The sequence below is a fragment of the Sminthopsis crassicaudata genome, chromosome 2, assembly GCF_048593235.1.
Source record: "Sminthopsis crassicaudata isolate SCR6 chromosome 2, ASM4859323v1, whole genome shotgun sequence".
In the NCBI taxonomy this organism is placed as follows: Eukaryota; Metazoa; Chordata; class Mammalia; order Dasyuromorphia; family Dasyuridae; genus Sminthopsis; species Sminthopsis crassicaudata.
This window is the reverse complement of record NC_133618.1, coordinates 334675471-334703132: the sequence shown is the minus strand read 5'-3', so window position 1 is coordinate 334703132 and position 27662 is coordinate 334675471. Positions and strand designations below refer to the sequence as shown.

Below are 27662 nucleotides of genomic sequence, written 5' to 3'. Positions count from 1 at the left end.
GGTCAAAGGGTATGCACATTTTGATAATTTTGGGGGGCATAGTTCCAGATTGCTCTTCAGAATGGTTAGATCTGTTCACAGTCCTACCAACAATGCATCAGTGTCCCAGTTTTCCCACATCCCCTCCAACATTCATCATTATTTTTTCCTGTCATCTTAGGCAATCTGAGAGGTGTCTAGCGGGATCTCAGAGTTGTCTTAATTTGCATTTCTCTGATCAATAGTGATTTGGAGCACATTTTCATATGAGTGGAAATAGTTTCAATTTCATCTGAAAATTGTCTGTTCATATCCTTTGACCATTTATCAATTGGAGAATTGCTTGAAAGGAAAAACAATTAATCAAGAAGAGAAAACATTAAAGTAATTAGACTACCAGAAAGCTACAATCAAAAAAAAAAAAAATCTTGATACAATAATATAAGAAATAAAATTGTAATTGTTAGAACAAAAGGGGAAAGTAGAAATAGAAAAAAATCCATTGATCACCACTTGAGAGAGATCCTATGAAGAAAGCCTACAGACCCATCATAGCCAAATTTCAAAACCCTCAGGTCAAGGAGAAAAGATTAAAGCAATAAGAAAAAAACAATTTCAATATGGCAGAGCCACAATTAGAATCACACAAGCTCTAAAAGTGTCTCTATTAAGAGACCACAGGTCTTGGAACACTATATATCAAAGAACAAAAGAGGTGGAGTTATCATACCCAACAAAGTTAAGCATAATTCTAAACCCCCCCCCCAAAGGATATTCAATGAATTGCCATACTTTCAAGATTTTGTTGCAAAAAGAACTGAACTTAGTAGAAAATTTGACTTTATAAGATCCAAGAAAAATATAAGATAGATACCAAAGATGAATTTCAAGGGACTCAATATGGACAAACTCCTTATTTTTTATACATGGAAATATAAACCTGATGTCTGATTGTCATTAGTAACTTGAAAGAAAGATTGAGATAGAGCTGAATATGATGTGAATCTATAAAGTAAAAAGGGAAAGGGAAAGGGGGAAAAAAAGTGATTATCTTGTACAAATGACTGACTAATGAGAAGAACTGACACAAGAAGAATTAAATGGAGGAGTAGAGCTAGTAGTTCTGGAACCCTACGCTCATCCAGGAGTTAAAGAGGAAAATAAATACACACACACACATACACACAAACACACACACACACACACACACACACACACACACACACATAAATCTTCTAAATTCAGAAAGGGGATAAGAAGAAGGAAGAGGATAAAGGAGGGAGTTTTAGAGAGAACCCTACTCACATCAGATCTGGATTAAAGAGAGAACATATTATATTATATTATATTATATTATATTATATTATATTATATTATATTATATTATATTATATTATATTATATTATATTATATTATATTATATTATATCATATCATATCATATTATATTATATATATGTATGTATTATATATATGTATATATTATATATGTGTGTATATATAATATATACATTTAGAAAGAAATAAAAGTCTTCTAAATTTATAAAGAAATTAGAAGATGAGGGAATAGGATAAGGGGGGTATAGACTAATGGGAATGAGATAAAGAGGGAACAACATACAAATATATGGAAAGCTATAAAAGTCTTCTAAGTTCAAATAGAAACAAAAGGGCAATGGGAGGAATTCTTGGAGGGGAGGCAGGTTAAGTAATAGGAAGGAAAGTTAGCAGGTAGAAGTAAGGAAAAGGAGTCAAGAGGCATAGGAAATAAGAGATACAAACAGAAGAGTAGAATTTATTTTGTATAAAAAAAAAGTGTAGTAATCATGATCTCAAAATTAAAGCTAAAATCGATTTGATCAAAAGAGAAGAGGGAAACTATCCTATATATCAATATTGTTTTAGACTATTTTAAACAATTAGATCATAATATTGGATAATAAGGAATATTGCTATGGTGTAGGAAATGATGAGTTGGTGGAGTTAGAAAAGTATGGAAAGACTCGAACTTATAAAGGAAGATGTTATCCACCTTCAGAGAAGTAGAGAGCAAACAAGCGTAGTACAGCATTACACAAATGCATAGGAATATATATGTATATATGTTTATGACTATAAATATATATGTATAAGTATATGTGTATATGTATGTATATATGTGATTATGTGCATAGATATATATGTGGACCCTCTATGTATATCCATATATGTTAATTATAGCCTTCTTGGGGGATGGGGAAAGAAAGGGAAGAAAAAAGAATAAAATACAAAGTGCAGAGCAGAAAACAAAAGAAAATCTACAAGAAAGCAAGAAAAGATGGACAACTCTAAATACAATGTGTAATATTTATTATATAATCTTTCTTGAAATGGAAATTTATTGCTTTATATTTTGAATCTTCTCATGTTCTGCTGTGCACATGGAAATTTTTTTTCTTTACCTAGTTTGGATTTAAGTTTAAAATAAATTAATAAAACAATACAGTCAAAAAGTTATAATAATAGTGATGATGATAGCTAGCATTTATATAGGGCTTTAAATTTTGTCAAGTTCTTCACAAATACTATCTCATTTTTATCCTCACAATCTTCTTGAGAGGTACTAGTATTGTCCCCATTTTATAAATGAGAAAACTGAGGTGAAGTGACTTGACTGGGTTATACAATTAATATGTCTTTGAGGTCAAATTTGAATTCAGGTCTTCTTGAATATAAGTTCAGTGCACTACCAATTATCTGCCATGACATCTTGCTGCCACGAAATAGCCATTAACATGTGGCTCTCTGTGCCCAAAGAACTGGAATTTTTTGGCATTAAATGCATATATTTATAAAAAGATATATGTATCACTTATTTTACCCACATATATAAACTGTGCCTATGTTGCCGCCTACCTTACTTGCTCCTGGGAGCAGGTTTCTAATCTCTTTCCAGTTGATGGGGATAGAAAGGAATATATCTTTTTCTCAGTGGCAGAAGACACCTACACAAAAATTGACCATTTATTAGGACATAAAAACCTCACAATCAAATGCAGAAAAGCAGAAATATTGAAAATATCCTTTTCAGATTATGGTACAATAAAAATTATATTAAATAAAGAACCATAGAAAGATGGATTAAAAATTATTCTCTTCCCAGACCAAGGACTGACTGGTCTTCCTCCTGTGTGTTGGTAAAATATAGTTGTGTATATTTTCAGGGGCTATTATAAAAAAGTTTCTCTGGAGATTTTTTCTGATTTTGCTCAATCTTCCATTCACCAAATTCCTTAATCAATTTGAAAAACCACTTGACCAAGTAGGCAATATAAGCAAGGAGCAGCTCTTAAGATCCTTGAGGACAAAGATTTTTTTTTGTCATTTTATCCCTAGCACCTATTATTGTGGCTTTATTAAATTCTCTTGTGTTTTCTTTTCTTTTATTGATGAAACACCTAGGATAGGTAGGTAAGCTTTGACTTCCCAATGAAAAGTAAACTAACACCCCAGAGACAAATCTGGGCAAAAATTCAAAGTATAAGAACTTTATTTCTGGATCTTCTCACTTGCCCTTCTTCTGGGCGGTACCCAGGGCTTATTTCCTCTGGCTAATTCAATTCAATAAACATTTATTAAATGCCTGCTATGCACAAAGTGATAGCCCATGCTAAGAAGAATACCACTAAAGTAGACTAGACAAGAGCGGTCAAGTCTGGTCAATTTATTAATGTGCCAGGAACTATGGTGATTAATCCTGGTGGCGGGATACAAAGAAAAATGAAAAATAGTACCTGCTGTCAAGGAAATCAGAAGGAGTTTAAGGAGTTGTGTGTGTGTGTGTGTGTGTGTATTCACATATACACATATTTCTAGATATGTTTACATATAGCGACACATACAAATATGTGTTTTGGGTGTTTGTATATATAAACAGGATAAATTAGAGAAAATCAACAGAAGAAGTCTTACAGACATTTTCCAGTGGTTTGAACTGGCAATCCTAGGAGGGCATTCAACCCCTTCTCCTTGGGATCTCCTCCATGGAATTAATTATGAAAGAAGAAAGTATTTACAGTAGAAAAAAAAAACAATGGATTTGAAGTTAGAAGACCTTGATTTGTATCTTGACTTTGCTGCTTAATAAATGATATGACCTTGGCCAAGTCAGTTAACTTCACTAAGTTTTGGCTTCCTCATCTATAAAGTAAGGAAATTAATATTTATAGGAAAGAAAAATAAAATGTACTCTGCCTTTGGGGCACAAGCCTGAAAAGACTAATTAATAAATTAAGTTAAATTGAAATTTAATAAAATAAATTCTAATTCTAGGCATCTTTAGTTAGAGAAGGGAAAAAAGGTAAAGAAAATCCATCCTACTCTTGAAAATCTTACACATAACTCATTTCCATTTACAATTTACCAATGTCCCTAAAGACAAAATTCTACAATAAGATAAAGCATATTTACAGAGCTTAAGTGAAAGATCAATTAATAGTTGCAATCCATCAAAAAAAAAAAAAAAAAAAAAGCAGATACCTTTTGGCATACCCTGGAAAATTATTTTCCTGAAATTATTCAATTCCATTCTAACCACTTTCTCTAGGAATTCTTCTTTCAGCCTAGACAAAGGTGAACCCAACAGATACCTCTGTAATTGAATTAATCAAAGACTTCTTCCTGATGTGACCAGGATTTCCTACAGTAATGAAACAGTGAGATAATAGGATTATGCTAGTAAATATTTAACAACTGACACTGTAGGAGGGGAATGTGTTCACAACACAGTCTAATTCAATCTGCATCATTAACATTTTCCCCATTACTTTCTTAAATCTAGACAATTAACAAAAAACTAAATTAAATCTTGGTTTGTAGCAACTGCTGATTTTCAAGCTGAGAATTTATCAGCCCTCTAGAGACAGTACAAACTAGTAGTAACACAAACCACTAGTAACATCATACATTGCCATGTATGGCAATGAATAAAGGAAAGAGACAAAAGATAAAATCAAAAATGCCTACCAAAAAAAAAAGCATGATATGGTTATGAGTTATGACTATTGTGTGGAGGGATTTTCCTGAGCTCGGTGAACTCCTGGGTCACTGAAATCACCAGTCTGCCCATCTCTTGACAAAGTATAACCAGGGATTAAATGGGGTATGAGCAAAGCTGCCCTTCCTGACTCCCAGTGCCAAAGTGCTTTGGCGATGATGAAGCATCGAGTGCTTCTGATGACTCAGTGCTGAAAGGTGTTTTAGGGGTGACAAGGACATCACTTTATTGGTGCCTGAACAGGAAGAACCAATGATTCATTGAATTTTTAAACAGGAAATGACTCTCCATAGATTTCTTCTTCCTTGGACTTCCTTATATCAGATAGGTGTCTCAAGAGGAGTAGGGATGGGGGCTTCTTCCCAGTCCAGAATAAATGGCCATCTAACTTGCAAAGAACATGGAAATTAAAGCACATCCTGCTGAGGCGAGCTAGAACCTGCTGCGGGGCTGCTTCTGTGTCTGTGTTTCATGGCCTGATCCCAGATGACTGGAACATCAAGCTCAAATAGATAGGGCCAAGCTTGGAGTTGACCTTGGAAGTCCTGGATCCATCAGTCAGAGCTGGCTACTGACTAGGAGAGGAGTCCTGCTACTTTATTAGTCTTTATTAGTCATAGAGAAAGACATAGAGTGGATGAAGACGGCAAATCTTGACTTTATTTGACCATGAAAAAGAAATGGAAGAATAAATTTAAAACATACTTATGGTTGGTAAATTGTGAATTTTTACAATACAATACCAAAACAAATGCTACCTGACAATTGTACCATGTAATGTTTCCAAACATATTTGTCATCCATAACATAAATTGCAAAAGGTGAGCATTACAGGCTCATGTAACCATAGAATTTAACTGTGGCCTAGAAGGGTTAAGTGATTTGAACAAAATAGTTTATTTGTGGATGAACTATGCAGGATTCAAATCCAGGTCCTCTAGTTCTAAATCCCATGTTCTTTTCCCTATATCATCATAAAATGGCTGAATGGTGGAAAGTTAGGTATGGACTACAAAGGAAAATAGATAGAACTTTTGAGATCTTTTGGATCTTTTTTTAGTATTGTTACAAGAGTTACAAAAGTGATCAAAGCCTTTGACTTTGTAATTCAACAAATGGGAATATATTCCAAGGAAATGAGGCAAAAGTTGGGAGGAACCTTTATTTGCACAACTATGTTTATAACACTGCTATAGATAAAACCTGGAAATAATCCAAATGCCCAAAGTCTAGGAAATGTTAGACAGAGTATAATATGTTAGAGCATTGTGATATTGCTGTTGAGAAAGAATGAAATCTCATGGAAAAGATCCTGGAATCTAGAATAAGAGAATCTGAGATCCTGGTATGCTACTTATTACTCACTAACCTAGAACAGATCACTTAATTTCTTTACGCCCTCAGTTTCCTCAGTTATAAAATTAGAACTAGGTGATTTTAAATTCTATCACTTCCAGTTGTAAATCTATGGTTCAAATTTCCTCTTTCTCCTCTCTCTCTCTCTCTCTCTCTCTCTCTCTCTCTCTCTCTCTCTCTCTCTCTCTCTCTCTCTCTCTCTCTCTCTCTCTCTCTTTCTCTCTCTCTCTCTCTCTCTTTTTCTTTCCCCCCTGCCTCTCTCTTTCTCACCTGCCTTTCTTCTTCTCTCTCTCCCTTTCCCTTTCCCTCTTGGAAGATGCTTCAGAAGTCAAATGGTTTCAACATTTTTTACTTCTTGGTTCTTTATTTCTAAACCTCCCTTGTGACTCCCTTAATGAACTGAGTGTCTAATGTCTATCATCTATTTGTGCTTTCCCAGGCCAGCAATCGACACTTTGATAGGGGCAGAAGAAATCCATAGTTCGGTGGTTAACACTGTTTATTCTGATCTCACCATCTATTCCAGCTACCAGTTCTTCCCAGAGCCAGAGACCCTTGACCAACACACCTCATAATAATTCCTACAGGAATCAAGACAGAGAGAAGGCAATGTCTGACTATAAGTAGCACTAGAGACATTCCTTCAGTTCTCCACTGAGACTTACAAAATAAGTTGTAAAGAGCTACTCTGCTCCACAGAACACTTTCTGACTTTTAGTAATATTTGATGACAACAATGCTGCTGCTACTAATAATAACTGACATTTTTAGCCAAAATACAGTAATTTATTAATTGTAGTTTTTTGTTTGGTTGGTTTTTGGTGAGGCAATTGGTGTTAAGTGACTTGCTCAGGATCACACAGCTAAGAAGTATTATGTCTGAATCCTAATTTGAACTCAGGTCCTTCTGATTCCAGGGCCAGTTATTATCCATTGTGCCATCTAGCTATCCCAAAATGTAATGTTTTATTAGTAATGCAGTAACATCTCAGGCTTTTTCAACATTTTGCAACCTGAGTTCATCCCAAATTAACAAAATGTGCAACTAAGACAATGCCATAGAGATTATCAATTTGATCTGACTCTTTCATTTTATCCAGTGGAAAACTAATGCTAAGAGAGGGAAAATAACTTATACAAGATCACTGCACTAGTAAGTGCTTGAAGTCAGCATTTCCAATTTAGAAATCTTTTCTCTTATAATACCACTTCCTTTAATGCTCACCATATCAGTAGTATCTTTCCAGTCCTCATCTTATTTAATCTTTCTTCAGATGTTCTCAACTTATGTTCTGTGAACTTATTTTTATAAATATTTTGTTGTTTTTCAGCGTAAATAGCTTTCTTTCATAATATTTTATGCAAAGCATCCTTAAAAGGGGCTGTGGGCTTCACCAGGCTGCCAAAATGGGACATGGTAAAAAAAAGTTGAAAAATCCCACACTCTGAGACTATTAATACCATTTATGCCTCCTAAGTGGGGAAGAAGAGCAGCTGACTTGGGCAGGATAACTTTACCAATTCCTGCATTTCTTTCTTTTTTTTATTTTATTATATATATTTTTATAATATTATCCCTTGTATTCATTTTTCCAAATTATTCCCCCCCCTCCCTCCACTCCCTCCCCCCGATGACAGGCAATCCCATACATTTTACATGTGTTACAATATAACCTAGATACAATACATGTGTGTAAATACCATTTTCTTGTTGCACAATAAGCATTAGATTCCGAGGGTACATGTAACCTGGGCAGACAGATATTAGTGCTAACAATTTACATTCACTTCCCAGTGTTTCTTCTCTGGGTGTAGCTACCTCTGTCCATCATTGATCAACTGGAAGTGAGTTGGATCTTCTTTACGTTGAAGATTTCCACGTCCATCAGAATACATCCTCATACAGTATTGTTGTTGCAGTGTACAGCGATCTTCTGGTTCTGCTCATTTCACACAGCATCAGTTGATGTAAGTCTCTCCAAGCCTTTCTGAATTCCTCCTGCTGGTCATTTCTTACTGAGCAATAATATTCCATAACCTTCATATAGCATAATTTACCCAACCATTCTCCAATTGATGGACATCCATTCATCTTCCAATTTCTAGCCACTATGAAAAGGGCTGCCATAAACATTTTGGCACATACAGGTCCCTTTCCCTTCTTTAGTATTTCCTTGGGATATAAGCCTAGTAGTAGCGCTGCTGGGTCAAAGGGTATGCACATTTTGATAACTTTTTGGGCATAATTCCAGATTGCTCTCCAGAATGGCTGGATTCTTTCACAACTCCACCAACAATGTATCAGTGTCCCAATTTCCCCACATCCCCTCCAACATTTGTCATTATTTGTTCCTGTCATCTTAGCCAATCTGACAGGTGTGTAGTGGTATCTCAGAGTGGTCTTAATTTGCATTTCTCTGATCAGTAGTGATTTGGAACACTCTTTCATGTGAGTGGATATAGTTGCAATTTCTTCATCTGAGAATTGTCTGTTCATATCCTTTGACCATTTATCAATTGGAGAATGGTTTGGTTTCCTATAAATTAGGGTCAGTTCTCTATATATTTTGGAAATGAGACCTTTCTCAGAACCTTTGCTTTTAAAATTTTTTCCCAATTTGTTACTTCCCTTCTAATCTTGTTTGCATTAGTATTGTTTGTACAGAAACTTTTTAGTTTGATGTAATCAAAATCTTCTATTTTGTGATCAATAATGATCTCTAGTTCTCCTCTGGTCATAAATTCCTTCCTCCTCCACAGGTCTGAGAGGTAGACTATCCTCTGTTCCTCTAATCTATTTATTATCTCCCTCTTTATGCCTAAATCATGGACCCATTTTGATCTTATCTTGGTATATGGTGTTAAGTGTGGATCCATATCTAATTTCTGCCATACTAATTTCCAGTTTTCCCAACAGTTTTTTCCAAATAATGAATTTTTATCCCTAATGTTGGTATCTTTGGGTTTGTCAAAGATTAGATTGCTATTGATGTACCCTTTTTTGTCCTTTGTATCTAATCTGTTCCACTGATCTACCGTTCTATTTCTTAGCCAATACCAAATGGTTTTGGTGACTGCTGCTATATAATATAGCTTTAGATCAGGTACAGCTAGACCACCTTCCTCTGATTTTTTTTCATTAGTTCCCTTGCAATTCTCGACCTTTTATTCTTCCATATGAATTTTGTTGTTATTTTTTCTAGGTCATTGAAATAGTTTCTTGGGAGTCTGATTGGTATAGCACTAAATAAATAGATTAGTTTGGGGAGTATTGTCATCTTTATTATATTCGCTCGGCCTACCCAAGAGCACTGAATGTCTTTCCAATTATTTAAAACTGACTTTATTTTTGTGGCAAGTGTTTTGTAATTTTTCTCATATAATTCCTGACTATTCTTTGGTAGATGGATTCCCAAATACTTTATACTCTCAACATTTGTTTGGAATGGAATTTCTCTTTGTACCTCTTGCTGTTGCACTTTGTTAGTGATATATAAAAATGCCGAGGATTTATGTGGACTGCATTTCTTTCTACAGACTAATCATTGTATTCAGGGAATAAAAAATGTGACCTATCTGGAGAAATAATAATAATAATAACTAGCATTTACATTGCACCTACTTAAACTGTGTTAAACATTTTGCAAATATTAACTCATTTAACAGCTTGGAAGACAGGTGATTTTGTTATTCTCACTTGACAGTTGAGGAAACTGAAGTAAGCCGGCTGACTTACTGCAAGAGCACACAGCTAGTTAAGTATCTAAAGCTGGATTTGAATTGAGATCTTCCTGACTCCAGGCCCAGCATTCTATCCACTGTGCCAACTAGCTGTCTCTGATTATGAAGAATAAATCTCCCTGGCAAGGAGAGTGGTCATGAAAGAGTTGTAGGTGAATCATTCTTAACCACTGTAAGGGCCCTTTAAATGGGCGGACACAGCGCATCGGGAGATTGAGGCCCGGAAGTAATTTCTGTGGATATTAGGACTGCCCTTGGGCGGGATCCTGGCCATATTGAGATAGCTTCGTAATGGGTGGCTCTCTCGCTGATTGGCTGTGTGTGTGACCTCACAGGCCCTATGTAAGCCCACTGCAGGCAGCAACCGCCCTCTTTAATCTGGCGTTCTTCACCTGGGCTTCCTAGCCTGGGTGGCCAAGCCGAGATGGGTAGCCAAAAGAGGTAAGGGTTTTGGTAGTGAACACGTGGGTCTTCTGACCAGGTGTTCACTCAGGAACCAACAAGTCAGGGCATCAGTTAGGGCATTATGTGAGTAGGTATAATAAAGGCTTTTAAGATTACACGTGGTTGTCCTTGAGTGCGCTACCGGTTATTAAGCTATAGATTCAAGAGATTGTGGCCAGAGACCTTTGAAGGCCTCAGAGGAGGCGAGCCGGGTAGAGTTCACACTGCAAAGGACAGTGGTCAAAGGTACTCTGTTGGGTCTAGGACAGACTAGTAATTGTAACTGCCAGGAGAGCACGTTACAAACCACCACCTCCCAATTTTACCATCCAGCAGAACATTCCATGTAACTCTTGGGATTTGTCAATATTCCCATGCTCGTGATTCTAATGGCTGGTTTTATCCTTTCTTTTATCTCCCTAATTGCACACATGCAGGGGAAAGGGCTCCAATCCTTCTATGATAAAATAATAGAATCTCAAGAGTTAGATTTGACCCTGGATCATCTGGTCATTCAGCCTGTACCAGAACATAAGTTTCCTCTAAATCCCCAATAAAGAATTACCCAGTTTCAGCTTCATGAACTTTAATGATGGGAACTTTCTAACTTCCACAGGATTTCATTCTAATGATCACTATTTAAATTTTTTTCTTATATATTCTTATATGATCTGGTTCTCTGCAATATTGCTCCTACTCTGGAACACCTGGAGGGTCACAGGTGTTCTCTACACACCTGGAGAAGAACAATCAATTTCTCTTCTCTATGGTCTTGCAAATATTTGAAGATAGTAATCATATTCCTCTCCAAGTCTTTTCTTCTCCAGGCTAAACAGCACCATGTAGTTTCAAGTTTCCTCCTTACCAGTTAGTTACCTCTAGATGTAACACAGCTTGTTAATGTCCTGTCTAATGGCCTATGGCAACCATAACTGAACACAATAGAGTTGGTGTTTCGGGGGATATGAGTGAAAATTTAAAAATTAAATGGAATGAAGGAAAGTAGACCAGTTTAGTAACAGTTCTAACCTAGAGGTTGACCTCTCCACAGGTCAGCATTGAGCCAATTGCACAGACACCTAGGGTCATCTGGAGAAATAGCCCCTATGGAGAAGAAGCTATCCATCCCCACCACCTGCCAAACAACATCTACTACACAACAAATCAGTCATCCCAGCTGAAGCAGCAACGCATCCGAAGGAGAGATGGGAGAAGGCTATACCTGGAGAGTCAAGCCTTCTCCTCGTACTCCACTGAAGATAGCCCAAGACCCCAAAACCAAGAGCCTTGGGAATAAGGGCAGTCCCAAGACCACTGATCTCATTTCCACCCCAAGTATGCAGCGATCATTAAGGAGAGAAATTACTTTCATCACTATAATAATAACTACTAACCATTTGCCTCCTGGGCCCCTAGATGACACAGTGGATAGAGCAGCAGGCCTAGGATCAGGAATTCCTGAATTTAAATCTGACCATAGACACTTACTAATTAAGTAATCCTGGGTAGGTCACTTAACTTCGTTTGCCTGAATTTCTTCATCAGCAAAATGAGCTGAAGAAGGAACTGGCAAACCACTCCAGTATCTTTGCCAAGAAAAGCCCCAAACGGGATCAGGAAGAGTCAAGCTAGGACTAAAATAACTGAACAACAAACTGCCTCCTGCTGGCAAATCCCTGGGAGCATCCTCAACCACTTGTCCTGTTTCCAAGCCAGCATTCCCAGTTTTCTTTCTGGGAAGCAAAATCTATGGAGTTGTAACATGGCAACTATTTCCATGGAGACACCAATAACAAAGATCTGAAAAAGAAAACTTTTTGTGACCAAAGTTCTTGGTTAAGTGATTAAACATCAGAAATTACCTTAATTAATGTACATTAAGGACCATTGGATATTTATATATAAATATGATATTTCTATGTATATAATTGGGTATTCATATATAGGATATATATATATATATATATATATATATATATATATATATACACACACACACACACATATACATATATATATATATATAGTATCCCCAATAAGCAAATTCCCTGTCTTCATTTACTCTTTGTATGCTGTCACTGAGCACAATGCTTTCCTTATAGTAAATGCTTAATAAACATTTTTTTTCATTCATTCATGTCAGACATGACAGACGTTTGTGGCCTTAGAATGAAGAAAGCACCTTTCCCTTGAGTGAATTTGACACAAAATCAAGGAAGGGGTTTTCTAAGAGAAGAGAGAGAGTTCTCTATTGAACGTTAGTCATCTTTTTCCCTTTCCAAGTTGCATTGGCAATTATTGTAAATCCAAGTATTTTCTTTTTACTCTTTTGAGTGGGGATGGGGGTTAGGGAGACAAACTCAGTAATAAATAGGGCAGGAGAATATAGGAAAGATACTTACTGCAACACCAATCCTTCCTGCCCAATAAGCTGAGTCTCCACAGCCTGTTGTCCTCTCCTTTAGGAATGAGGGGTCTAGCCAGCGACCTTCTTCCTTCAAGCCATAAGTCTTTGGTTCTCAGGGGATTTGAACTGTAGAAAGCAGGAGACTTGGACTCCCATCTCTAACAAGAACTTACTGTGAATTCTAAAGAAAGGCACACTTTTTGTGGGGATTTCTGTTATTCTGCATGAATAAAAGGATGGTGCTGGCAGAAAGAAATTCAAATTATGACTCCCAAGGAAAGGGAACAGCTCAATCAAAGGTAGGAGAACCATTCCACACAGCAGAGGAACATCATATTTTAGATCTGAAAGGAGTCAAGTCCAAGTTCTGCATTAAAAAATAAGGAAAAGATCTTGCTAGCTAGGTGGAATAGTGGGTAGAGCACTGGTCCTGAAATCAGGAAAACCGGAATTTGAATCTGCCCTTAGACCCTTACTAGCTGTGACTCTGGACAAATCACTTGATCCCATTTGACTCAGTTCCTCATCTGCAAAATAAACTGGAGAAAGAAATGGCAAAACCACTCCAGTATCCAAGAAAATACTATTTGGTATCACAGAGTCAGACATGACTGAAATAATTGAACAATAATGATAAATGATGATAAGAAGTCAGAAATATGTTGTAATTGGTATTATTTGAAGGAGCTAATATCTATAGTGATAAGAACATAGATCAAATCAATTAAGCAACCAATGAATATTTACTAAATGCCTATTATGAATCAATCAACATTTGATTTGGTCTACTATCAGGCACTGTATGAAGTACTGGCAATACAAGAGGCAAAAGATAACTGCCCTTACACTGATACATAGTTGGTGGAATTGTGAATACATCCAGCCATTCTGGAGAATGATTTGGAACTATGCTCAAAAATTCACCAAACTGTGCATATACTTTGATCTAGCAGTGCTACTAATGGGCTTATATTCCAAAGTGATATTAAATAAGGGAAAGGGACCTGTATGTGCAAGGATGTTTGTGGCAGCCCTTTTTGTAGTGGCCAGAAACTGGAAACTGAGTGGATGCCCATAAGTTGGAGATTGGCTGAATAAATTGTGGTATATGAATGTTATGGAATATTATTGTTTTGTAAGAAATGACCAATAGGATGATTTCAGAGAGGCCTGGAGAGACCTATATGAACTGATGCTGAGTGAAATGAGCAGGACCAGGAGATTATTATACACTTCAACAACAATACTATATGAGGATGTATTCTGATGGCCTCTTCAACAATGAGATGAACCAAAGCAGTTCCAATTGTTCAATAATGAATAGAACCAGCTACACCCAGAGAAAGAACTCTGGGAGACGACTATGAACCACCACATAGAATTCCCAGTCCCTCTATTTTTGTCCTCCTGCATTTTGGATTTCCTTCACAGGTTAATTGTACACTATTTCAAAGTCCGATTCTTCTTGTGGAACAAAATAACTATGGATATGGATACATCTATTGTATTTAACATATACTTTAACATATTTAACATGAAAAAAAAAAAAAGACACCTGCCCTTAAAGGTGCTCACAATCCAATGGAAGAGACAACAAACAAATATATACAAATAAGTTTTGTAAAGGATAAATAAGACATAACAAAGTAAAGGCACTAGAATTAAGAGGGGTTGGGAAAGTGTTCCTGCAAAAGAAGGGATTTTAGTTGGAACTTAAAGGAAGCCAGGGAAGTCATTAGGCACAGTTGGTGTGGGAGAAGATTCCAGCATGGGAGACAGACAAAGAAAATGCCCAGAGCTAGAGACGCAGTGTCTCATTCATGGAACAGCCAGGAGGTCAGTGACAGGGGGTACTGATGAGGTAGTATGTGGTGGGGACTAAAGATCCATCATTGGTGTGACAAGCCAGTATGACTGTCTGACTAGAGGCACGCCAATCAGCTCCTCTGTACCTGCTCCAACAAAATCTAAGAATCACATCAGGCCAAATAATAATTAAGAAATCCATGGAGAAATTCCAGCAAGTGACTGATTACATTCCAGAACAACACAAAAAGTCATCTAGCAGTCCACAGGCAATGGGAAAAGTGATCACCAGTAAATCCAACACCAGCACAGGTAAACAAGCTGATAGTTTCCCAGGGCAACCAGAGATATGTTTAGCCCCAAAGCCTCTGTGTCTGGAGGCAGTAAGAGCAGATGATTCTCCCAAGAAAACTCTAGCATAGTTGGAAACTCAAAGAGACTTTAGAAACCACCAGGCAGGGCAGCAACTGGTACAGGTATGGCAACATTCAGCCTGAGACATCCCACTCTGAGGTCCCTAGCATTTTGTCTGAGATGCTAGAAAGGCCTTGAAGATCCAAAATTTGGAACCTCAAAGTAGAACAAATAGAAGTCAATGAGTTGTAGATAACAAGAAATATTAGATTAAATAGGGGGGAAAATAAGGGGGAAAAAGAAGAAAACATATTCCTGACATACAAAATAGGAAAATAGGTCAAAAGAGGTAGTTTAAGAATCACTGGATTCCCTGAAAACCATGATTTTTAAAAAAATCTAGACACTATATTTCAAGAGACCACAACTGAAAACTGCCTACATTTTTTAGAATCATAACAAAATTAGAAAGAATTCAGTATCCAGTTCTTGAAAGAACCCCCCCAAAAAAGTGCCAGGAATGTCAAAGCAAAATTCTAGAGCTTCAGCATGAAAGAAAAAATATTGCAAGCTCCCCAAAAGGAGTTCAAGTATCAAGTATGTAAGAATGGGGCTGAAACCACCATTTCAGCCTTGGTACCTCAACTAAAGGAGAATAGAACTCGGTAAATCAATCACAAGTCATAAGACTAAATTTCAAAAGTTTTTGAAAGCCATTTGATAAAGTGAAATAATTCCAGACAATAAATAGTATACAATTGGCCGGAGGACTTCATCATTCCCTCCTGGTTTTGCATAAAAACAGAGAGAGCTAGAATAAGAATTGCAATTCAAGATAATGAAAGTAGAGTTCCAGCTGAACCCTCTGAAAAAGAACTACCTAGTGGGATAGAAGGAAAAAGTCTACTTTCCCCTCCCCTCTACTGGAAAAGGACCTTCTAATTTCAAAGGTTCTGGAGGACACCAAACTTTCCATCTACCTATCCTAAACAGCATCCCTAAATCACCCAGTGACAATGTCTGCATTAATTGGGGCCAAGGACTGACTAGACTTGGGACATTACAAGGAATCTATTTATCAGATGCCTAGTATTTTACGTATATTATCTGATTTGATCCTCGAGTTTACAGCTAAGTAATCTGAAGTAAACAGAGGTTAAGCCACATGTCCAGGATCACACAATTGGCAAGTATTTGAGGTGGGATTTGAACTCAGGTTTTCCTGACTCCGGCCTAGAGCTATATCTACTACACTGTCTGTGACAGACTCTCCCACAAATACATAGAGTTCAGGCAAGGGTGTAGAGTACTTGTGGCAAAGCATCAAACTCATAGGTCCCAATTTCTGAAAGCCCTTTTCTCTTATTCATGGAATGTTTAAAAAGTTCCTGTAGGTATGATGTAGTCCAATTGCTGGTCTCCTTGTAATTTCCCATAAGGCTCTTCATGGATTTCAAAAGAAAATGCAGTCCTGGAAGCATCTGCTAAAAACAAAAATCTTGGAATATAATATTCCAGAAGGCAAGAAATAAGGGCTTTTAATCAAGAATAATTTATCTTGCACTGTTGAATATTAACTTTTTGGGGGAGGGAAAGAAATTTTTAATAAGATAAAGGACTTTCAAGCATTTCTGATGAAAAGGTCAGAGCCTTTAAAATACTAATACAAAAGTCAAGAGAAATCTTAAAAATTAAATTTATTTGAACAATTGGAAGGGGTTGTTATATGGTGATACAATACTAGCATTCTACTAGGAAAAAGAAAAAATTCCCTTCAGAATGTCAATGTCTTCAAAGGGCATTAATGGAGTTAAATAAAAATCAGAGGGTCTGAGGATGGATTAGCTTATTCAGATACTTTAAGACAGAAAAGAGAAGGAAAGGTAAAAGGAAAAGAATACCCCAGTGTACAAAATAGGGAGAAGAGGGTGAAACTTTCTTCATAAGAGGTATCAAAGTAGGGTATCGGAGGAGAAGAAAAAACAAAAGAGCATTAGATAAATAAAAAACTTTAATAAAATAAAAAACTTAATTTTTTTTAACTTAATAATTTTTTATTATATATATATATTTTTATAATATTATCCCTTGTATTCATTTTTCCAAATTATCCCCCCTCCTTCTATTCCCTCCCCCCGATGACAGGCAATCCCATACATTTTACATGTGTTACAATATAGTCTAGGTACAATACATGTGTGCGAATATCATTTTCTTGTTGCACAATAAACATTAGATTCCGAAGGTACATGCAACCTGGGCAGACAGATATTAGTGCTAACAATTTACATTCACTTCCCAGTGTTTCTTCTCTGGGTGTATACCTCTGTCCATCATTGATCAACTGGAAGTGAGTTGGATCTTCTTTATGTTGAAGATTTCCACTTCCATCAGAATACATCTTCATTCAGTATTGTTGTTGAAGTGTATAGTGATCTCCTAGTTCTGCTCGTTTCACTCAGCATCAGTTGATTTAAGTCTCTCCAGGCCTCTCTGTATTCCTCCTGCTGGTCATTTCTTACAGAGCAATAATATTCCATAACCTTCATATACCATAATTTACCCAACCATTCTCCAACTGATGGACATCCATTCATCTTCTAGAAAAACTTAATTTTTTTAAAAGGAGCATCAGATGAACTTCACACTTTTACATATACATAAAAAGTTTGGTGTTGGAGGAAAGAAAGGATTGGTTAGTAAAAATGCTAAGAAGAAGAAGGAAGAGGAGGAGAAAAGGAGAAGACAGAGGAGAAAGAAAAGGAGAAGGAGGAAGAGGAAGAGAAGGAGGAAGAGGAAGAGAAGGAGGAAGAGGAAGAGGAGGAGGAGGAGGAGGAGGAGGAGGAGGAGAAGGAGGAGGAGAAAGAGAAGGAGAAAAGATCAATGAATTTTTTTTTAATTTACAGAAAAGAATGAAGTTCAGAAAGGTAGCACAAAGTAGGGCAGTTTTAGAAGTAATGTGGAGTTTATTATATTCTTTAAAAAAAACTTTTTAAGTCAGTGGTAGCTAATGAAGAGTAATATTTTCACCATCTCTCTCTTTTTGGTGTTTAACTTCAGAATTTAAAAAAAAAAAACTCTAAATTTTTCTTTTTTAAATAAGAAAAAGCCTTAAATGGTAAAAGAAAAAGAGAGCCAAATGATGCCTCTTTTATGAATTTCAATTTTTTTTTAATAAGCTGGGGTTAAGTGACTTGCCCAGGGTCACACAGCTAGGAAGTGTTAAGTGTCTGAGACCAGATTTGAACTCGGGTGTTCCTGAATTCAGGGCTGGTGCTCTATCCACTGGGCCACCTAGCTGCCCCAAAATGATGCCTCTTTTAAAAATATCCTTGAAGTAAATTTCCTTTTTAATAAAAGTTGAATAAACTATGAATGTTTCATTTGTTCTTATGTCAGAAATAAACTACCACATCAGTCTGAGTTGTTGGTTAGTTGTTCCAGTTGTATCTGATTCTCCATGACCCTATTTGTGGCTTTCTTGGCAGAGATACTGGAGTGGTTTGCCATTTTCTTGTCCAGTTCATCTTACAAATGAGGGAACTGAGGCAAACCGGCTTAAGTGTCTTGCCCAGGGTCACACAGCAGTAAGGGTCGAGGCTGGATTTGAACTCAAGGAGGTGTCTTCCTGACTCCAAGCCCAGCACACATTCACCTCACCTGGCCCATAACAAAACACTTTTCCTTCCTGCATTTATTCAATGTCTTATGTCTAGTAGTCATTGTTGATTGGTGGTTGTTCTTCATTCTCAAAGAGGACCAAAATGATATCACAATTAAAATCTGTCTGCCTGGCTAATCAGAATGCTCTGTCATAGGTCTGGCAAAAGTTGACAAGTTGTCCCTATTCACATTTGGGGTGGACTCTCTAACTTTATGTGTCTCACTTTTCTTCTGAGCTAATTCAAGTCTGCTCGTAGAGCATGGCACCTTCTCTGATGAAGGCACACCATACTAGGTAGTCTTTCATGTCATACAATCAATTCTAAAGTTAAGGGAGACCTTGAGAATGTCCTTGTATCACTTTTTCTGACCACCTTGTGAGCACTTGCCCTATGTGAGTTCTCCATAAAATAATCTTTTTGGCAACTGTACATTTGGCATTGGAACAATATGGCCAGTTCAACAGAGTTGTTATCTCCGCAATATACTTGGGATGCTTGAAGGTTTAGTTTGAGAAAGGACCAGTGTGTCTGGTACCTTTTCCTGCCAGGTGATCTTCAGAATGTGCCAGGACAATTCAAATGGAAGCGATTCAGTTTCCTGGCATGATGCTGGTAGACAATCCAGGTTCGCAGTCTTTCACCATCTCAGGAAGCAGTTTTTCCAGAAATGTATTGTAAGCTATTATTTCCCCCAAAAGAGACTGAACTTCTTGAGAGCAGGGACTGTCTCAATTCTTATCTTTGTATGAACATGGTAAGTCCTGATAAATGCTTTTTTATTCATTCATTTATTCAATTCCCAATGGACTCATTATAGAATTTTCTTCATAATGTTTCTTCATAACATAACAATTGAGAATTCTCATAAAATCACTTTCTTAATTTTCCTGATTGACTTCAAAGATCCTCGAAGATCAAAATTAATTCATACATTTTCTCTGATTCCCTAGAAATATCTCATAACAATACATTTTCAACTCAAAAATCACACTTTCTAAACCATCCCATTTGCCTCTTAAAGATATAATAGTAGTTTCTGCTAAGAGCTTAGCTAAACAAGAATTATATTGTGGTACTATGGGATTCAGAGAAGCAGCATCCACTGCTTCAAAATGTCAAAATCCCACACTCTACCTACAGCCCAACATCTATGACAGCATTATAGAATGTGTCTGGTGAGATAAGGGAAATATCAAAGATGAACTGGGATGATAAACTGAGGGGACTGAAGAGATTGTGGGACTCTCAAATTGTAGGATGTTTATATTATTTGGAGGCAATTAAGAGTTCTGTTACTGTCTCCTCACTTATCTGGGTTGCAACTCTATATTAAATATTTTTGTTCTATTTGTCCTAGTCCAAAGGTCATTCTTCTTGGCAGAGAAATCAAGCAAAATGATTCGATTCGAGTAGCTCTAGATTCCCTCTGTTGTCAATTCTTTTCCCATCTACCTGAGTTTCTTCCCATCCACCCCTCCTTTGTCTTTCTCTTTTCCCTAGTATAATTCAAAATCATTATTTTTCTTGTCCCCCATCACTAGCCTTATCTCATTCTGAGCTTTAGGACTCCTTCTGCTTCTCTTTCATATTCAGCGTTAATTACCAATTCTTATTTCCATGCTCTCTTAGAATCTTTTAAAATCAAAATTCGTTGATGATTTCCTCACTCAACCACATATAACCTCACTCAACACCGATCTGGACAGCTTACCCTGTCCCTTGTTCATTTCTTTTTTATCTTTAGAATTTTGTTCTTAAGAGTTTTTCCATCTCTGATTTCTCCTAAAAGAGTAGTACACCATGGGGTCCCATCATAAGTCATGTCAATCTTCAGCTGCCAGTTAAATGAAGTATGTTAAAATTTCAGAAGATAAGTACTTGCTGCTGAAATCCAGAACTACAGGTGAAAAAAAGTATTTATAGCTCCTGGTGGGGGAGGGAGATAGATTTACTGATCAAGGAGACCTGGACATCAATACTAACTGGCCACAGCTATTATATTGGGATCTGATCCATCTTCCCCCAAACTAACGTTTCTTATCCCCAATTTCTCCATTCTATAGGCTTCACAAGGGGATTAAACCAGAATGGATTACAGAGATGATCATTAGATTTTTTTTTTTTTGGACCCTTTTTTTTAACAGATAAGAAAACTGATATTCAGAAGGATTAAGATAGTGGCCCCAGATCAGTTCCAATAGAGCAGTAAAGAACTGAACCAGCTACACCCAGCGAAAGAACTCTGGGAGATGACTGAACCACTACATAGAATTCCCAATCCCTCTATTTTTGTCCGCCTGCATTTTGGGTTTCCTTCACAGGCTAATTGTACACTATTTCAAAGTCTGATTCTTTTTGTACAGCAAAACAACTGTTTGGACATGTAAAAAAAGATAGTGGCCCAAGGTTATACCAAATTATTGGCAAAGCTGAGACATGAATTTGTCTCCTTGACTCCAAATTAAATGCTTTTTTTCCACCATATCATATTTCTCCCCACTCCGACCCCCATACCCTGGCCCAAAGCAGCTGAGGTGGAATCTTTAAACATCGCACACACAGCCAGATGTGAAGCAACTTCTGCCAAGTCAGGAAATGAAGTCTTGGAAATAAGGTTCTATGCAAGCAAAGTTAATTAGGAAGCATTCGTATAGAAATGCCAAAAGCTATAGGAGCTCTTGCTATAGGATGGCCCAAGGTGATGCCCTCTTCCTGGTTAACTTGGCCATATAACATATGGCTCTCAGTGGCAGGGCAGTGCCCTGGAGTAGGCCCATGGTTCTGGGCCCATCCTGTCAGGTTCTCTCTGACAGTAGGACTAGGATGGGACCTTTGACATTACTTATGTGGATACCAGGAGTCTGAGTAAATTTCCTGGGTAGCCCAGAAGGGCCTGGGGCTCTGAGTGGAAAGATAGCCCAGAGTTTTCTTTTCACTGTAGTTGTGTGCTACAGGAGAATTAGGACAAAACAATCCTCCTGCCACCTTTTCCTTTCCAGCAGAGTTAGTCCCAGCAGCCAAGCCCTGCCTCACATGAGAAGGATGATCAGGATGGCTCAGCTGCTGCCTAATGGCTATCTGCATAGGAGATTGTTGATGAAGAACAGTTGAAATGTCTCTTTACAGTAACATGCCTTGCTTCCCCTGTGGACAGCCAGAGATCTAATTAGGGAACACGGCAGCTGGCCACCCTTTCAGTGAAGGATCAGCAGTGGGCCCCATCGGGAGTGCCAAAGATTGGGGTGGGAGTAGGAGAAAAAAGGGGAGTGAAGTTAAGGGCCATAATTCAAGGGATTGATTTATTTCTAAAAAGGGACATTTGGGTTTGTCATGTTTTGAGAATGGAGAAGAAGGAAGGGGAAAGGGAGGTGTGGATTGATGAGTGCAGGATGACAAAGCTAGGAAGTTGGGAGACTAAAGGCAGGAAAAAGGGGGAGAGGTATTGAGAAGTTAGTGTGATCTTGATTCTCAGACTAAAAAGCATATGGCAGAATGGAAGAGCCAGGTGTCTGAAGAATGGGGTGTGAGCAGTCAGCCAAAAATGATGAGGCAGAGTGGAGAGTCTGTTTCTCATTCCCTGCAGACCTTCCTTCCTCCAGCCAAGATGTAATAGGGCCAAACATCATTCATTTGTATTCCCTTTTAGGGGCCAGATCCATTAGGCATCCCTTCTACTTTCCAGCAAAGCTACCTTTTCCTTATTCTAGTTAGTCAAGTATGTTAGTGTTTGTTGGTTATTTGTTATTTTCACTCTCATTCAACTATTATAAATCTTCACAGGCCAGCAGAAATGCTAAACTATGTCATATGGTATCTAAAGCTTACTTATAGAAAGAGTATAAGCACATTACTTATGCTAGAGCATAAGTTCTTAAAGCCTAAATCTAGCCACGGGTAGGAACAAGTATGTGCTGATAAATATTTAACAACCAGTCCTCCAAAAAAATATAAAAAATAAGGTATGCTATATTTTTAAGTTTAGTTTGCATTCTTAGCATTTTTCTATAATTTTCTTAAGTCTAGATAACCAACAAAACAATACATTAAATCCTGATTTGTATTCTTCTTGGATTTCCCAAGTGTAAATATGAAGAAAATTTAACAATAAGTCAGTAGAGATGGCTGCCACATACTCCTACCAGGGAGCCCCTAGTCAAGAGGTCTATGAAGTTAAAACTATTTTTATAATATATGAGTTATTTTAGTTTTTAATACAATAAACATCAACAGATAAAATACACATAAACAAAAACAAAAGTTTGGGGTTTGGAAGGGATGGTTCAATCATTTTTAAGCATAGAAAGGGGACCTTTTTGAGACCAAAAAGTAGGGGAAATGCTTCTCTAAGAAGATAAAGGATTGTCAGTGGGAATTGATCCATGGGCTTGGAGATATTAGGACAAAGAAGGAAAAAATTTTACTACAGAAAATTGACATACAAATTCAGGATTTAGCTACTCTTGGAAATCACAAGCCAATAACAGACTACAGGGATGTGACAGTCAGTCATTGAACATTAAACATCTTTTGCATACCAAAAATTGGGTTAAGTACTGGGGATACAAGAAAAGGCCAAAGGTGGTCCCTGCCCTCAAAGAGCTTACAATCTAAAGAGGGAAATGATATAAAAATAACAATGTACAAAAGGAGATGAGGAACTTTTTTTCTGCTAATGGCCATCATTCACAGACCCTACAAAATTATCAATTAAAAAACTCAAATTGTAAGAGGTTTTGCACTTAGCTTTCAGCTCATCATCACCTGTGGTTGCTTTGGCTGGACCAGACCAAATGATTTCATGAGCCTGATAAGGTCTGCTGGCCAGACATTCCTCATTCCTGCACCAGAATAAGAGGAACAGGTGAGCAAACTCACTTTCATTTTCAAACCCTCAGTCATTATTCAGAAAGGAAGATTTCTCTACCCTAGAGAAAGAGAGGTGAAAAAAAAAAAAAAGGCACAGCTAAATTAGTCATTGATCTTCTCTCCTCCCATATGGCACCCTAGAAGCTTAATCTTCCTTGCTAATTAATGCACCTGGGTCTATACAGCCATTTATTTATGGAGGTGATTTTTGTTGTTAAATATTTCCCAACTGTTTATAAAATATTTTAAGTTATTTTAAAAATTTTTGAGTTCAAAATTCTCTCCCTCCCTCCCACTTCTCAATCCTCATTGAGAAGTAAGCAATTGATTCAGATTATATATATGAAATATTGTATACCTAATCTATTCTACTGATCCACTACTCTATTTCTTAATCAGTACTGGATTGTTTTCATGATTACCATTACAGTTTGAGATCTGACATTGGTATGTTGCCTTCCTTAACTTTTTTTTCATTGATTCCTTTGATATTCTTGACTTTTGTTCTTCCAAATGAATTTTGTCACTAATTTTTCTAGCTCTATAAAATTCTTTGGTTGGTTGATTGTTATGTCACTGAATAGGCAAAATTTAGGTAGAATGTAATTTTTATTATACTGGCTCAACCTACCTATGAGCAATTAATATTTCTACAGTTATTTAGATCTGACTTTACTTCTGAGAAACATATTTTGAAATTATGTACATACAATCTTTAAATTTGCCTTGGCAGATGAACTTCCAAATATTTTATATTGTCTGCAATTATTTTAAATTAGTTTCTCTTTCTTGCTGCTGAATTTTGTTTGGTAGTATACAGAAATACTGACGGTGTGAATGGGTTTATTTTATAATTTGCAACTTTGCTGAAGTTAATTGTTTCAAGTAATTTTTTAGTTGATTTTCTAGGGTTCTCTAAACATATTATATCATTTGCAAAGAGTGATAGCTTTTGTTTCTTCATTACCAACTCATTCAATTTCTTTTTCTTGTCTTATTGCTATACTTCACTTTAGTGCTTCACTCCTGATGGGAAGGCTTCAAGTTTGTCCTCATTATAGATTATGCTTAATATTGATTTTAGATTGATATTATTTATCATTTTAAAAAAGGCTTCATAGCTTTCTTAGCATTGGATTCCTATGCTTCTTACTGTTTTTAATAGGAATGAGTGTTGTATTTTGTTAAACTTTTTTTATCCATCTATTGAGATAGAAATGATTTTTATTGTTTTTGTTATTGACATGATCACTTATGCTAATAGTCTGATCCTCTTGACCCCTCCACCAACTCACACAACTCCATGTTCAAAGCTTTCCATTCTTTCTCTCTCCTACCCTTCCAGTCTTCTTCATCGAACTCCCCTTTTTTGGGGGGGCCAATTGGGGTTAAATAATTTGTCTAGGTTTTTACAGCTGCTAAATGCCTGGGGCTGGGTTTGAACCCAGAACCTTCTGACTGCTCTCCACTGTGCTACCCCCTTTCCAATCTTCTTACACTTTGTTCCCCCTTTCATCCAGTGACACTGTCCTCCTGGTCGTTCCACAAACACTATCTCTTGGCTCTACAAAAATCCTCTGGCTGTCTCCTATGCCAGTAACACTCTCTCTCCTCTGCTCTGATTTTTAACCCCTTGACTTCCTCTAAATTCCAACTAAAATCTTAATCTAATGCTTTTCTAACCTCTCTTAATTCCATTGGGAAGGTAGCTAAGGCAGGCAGACCCTCCAGCAAATCATTGCAAGATTGTCTCTGTGTGTGTCTGTGATCGATCAATTGATTTATCTATTTATCCATCTTTCCATCTATCATCTCCCAAATTCTTCCATGTTTGCACGGAATAGGGATATAATCTCCCAATCTCCATCTAGTACCAAGAAGAGAAAGACCGCTGTGAGAAAATAGGGATGGATGACTGCCCCATGAAAGCAAGACAGATACTTCTCTCATAACTGGACCACTCCTCCCCACCACCTCTCACTCCAGACACAAACAGAAATCTTGGTTTTTTGTTGTCTGTCTGCTTCCTTTGTTTTTTCTCTCCCTGTGGTTAGTTATTCTTAACTCATGTTGGGACAGATCCCTACAGGGAGGTATTTTCAGCCACAGAGCCATAAATGAAGAAGAAGAAGGAAAGGTGACTCATGTTTCATGTCTAGTGAATCACTCAAGTGGTCTTCTTCAAGAAAGAAAGATGAGCAACAACAATCACCATTTATTAAACATCTACCAAACACTGTGCTAGATGCTGAGGATATAAAAATGAAAGAAAGAAGTCTCCTCCTCATGGAACTTATATTTAGGGGAGAAGTAACATGTACGCATGAAGGAAAATAAAAAAATATAAAAATTAAGTCAAAAGCAGTTTTGGAGGTGGACTAAAAAAGTTGGGGGTAGGGGAAAGGGGCAGGAATCAGGAAAGATCTCATGATATTTGATCCAACAAGCATTGGGAAAGCAATTTTTGATCAAGGGAATGACACAGTCAGATATAAATTTGTGAAGACTGGCAGGAGACAGAAAAATAGATAGAGACATTCAGAGAAAGAATTTATTGAATGCATACTACGTGCAAGATATTGTTCTAGGCACTGAGATAGAAGGACAATTCCTGCCCAAAATGAGTTTTACAATTCTAATGGGGAAAATGACACTTTAAAAGGAGCTGAAAAATATAGAAATGGGAGAAAAGGTGAAGTCATCAAGAGCAGTCATGTAGAATGAGCATGATTTGCTTGCATATTTCCTCTAATGGAAGGGATTAACTAATTGGAGAAGGATGCCTACAGAAGAAGGTGAAGGTAGAGTAGTCCAGGAAATCATGGGGTTTAGCCAAGTTTGAAGTGAGGAAAAACACTTGGGCAGCAGTATAGAAGCTGGATTGAAAAAGAGAGAAGCCAATTTAGTACAGGTGATGAGAGCTGAACCAAGCCATAATCATCTGAATGAACTCATCCACTTCCCTAGGCAAAGAACGTTCCCTGGCATGAAAGGAATGTTCCATTTGTGGCTGACTGAGATAAAGAAATTCTTTTCTCTCCCTGTTGCAAGAAGATAGGAGCTAAGAATAAGAAGTATCATTAAGACCAGCAAAGTGTCCCTTTTGCTATCTTGAGAGTCATTTTGCTTTGAATAGAGAACACAATCCTGACATTATCTTGCCCATTCCCATTCTTTGGAAGCCACTAAAACATTCTCTGTTCCATCTTACTGAGATAAAAAGTAAGATTAATAGGTCCTGATTGAGTCTGAAGTGAATGGGGAGTGTATGCAGGTATATACTGGAACCAGTTTGAACCGGTAAGGAAGAGGAGGAGGAGGAGAAAGAGGAAGGAGGAGGAGAAGAGGAGAAGAAGGAGGAGGAGGAGGAGAAAAAGGAGGAGGAGAAAAAGGAGGAGGAGAATGGAAGAGGAGGAGAAAAAGGAGGAGGAGAATGGAAGAGGAGGAGAAAAAGGAGGAGGAGAAAAAGGAGGAGGAGAATGGGAGAGGAGGAGGAGAAGGGGAGAGGAGGAGGAGAATGGGAGAGGAGGAGGAGAATGGGAGAGGAGGAGGAGAATAGAAGAGGAGGAGGACCTCCTTAGGTCCGGCTAATTAGCTCCGGCTAGGAATGCATAGAAAAGAAAGTCTCTGGCACCCAATTTCCTTATCTGTAAAATGGGGATAACCTCACAGGATTGTTCTGAGGATCAAAAAAGATAATGTGAGCAAAATCCTTCCTCTGACACTTACTACCTATCAGACCTTGGCTAATCATCTTACCTACCTCTCAGTATCCCAAGGGAATTATATCTCTTTGAATTCCCTTAGCAAAATAATCACAGGTCCTGTCCTGACTCATTTCAAAAATTAAATATACATTCCTTGGGGGCAGGAACGCTTTATTTTGCGCATAATAAATATTAGTTGGGTAATTATTGCTATTTATTTATTACCTTTGGGACTTCTGGTATTTCACTCGGAGACTGTTTCTCTACCTATAAAGTAAGGGGGCTAGACTCTCTGACTCCTA

At 37.3% G+C, this 27662-nt stretch overlaps 1 protein-coding gene across 3 annotated transcripts in view; it reads left to right on the top strand.

Annotated features, from left to right (window-relative positions):
• The window catches only part of PLEK2 (pleckstrin 2), a 122790-nt gene that overhangs the window by 74125 nt on the left and 21003 nt on the right, over positions 1 to 27662 (top strand). Inside the window, exon 2 of one of the 3 annotated variants that reach the window (XM_074290433.1) lies at positions 23531 to 23648. The exons of the other annotated variants lie outside the window; for them this stretch is intronic. The gene's annotated coding sequence lies outside the window, so the exon portion shown is untranslated. The remainder of the gene's footprint in view (positions 1 to 23530; positions 23649 to 27662) is intronic. 3 annotated transcript variants of the gene reach the window in all.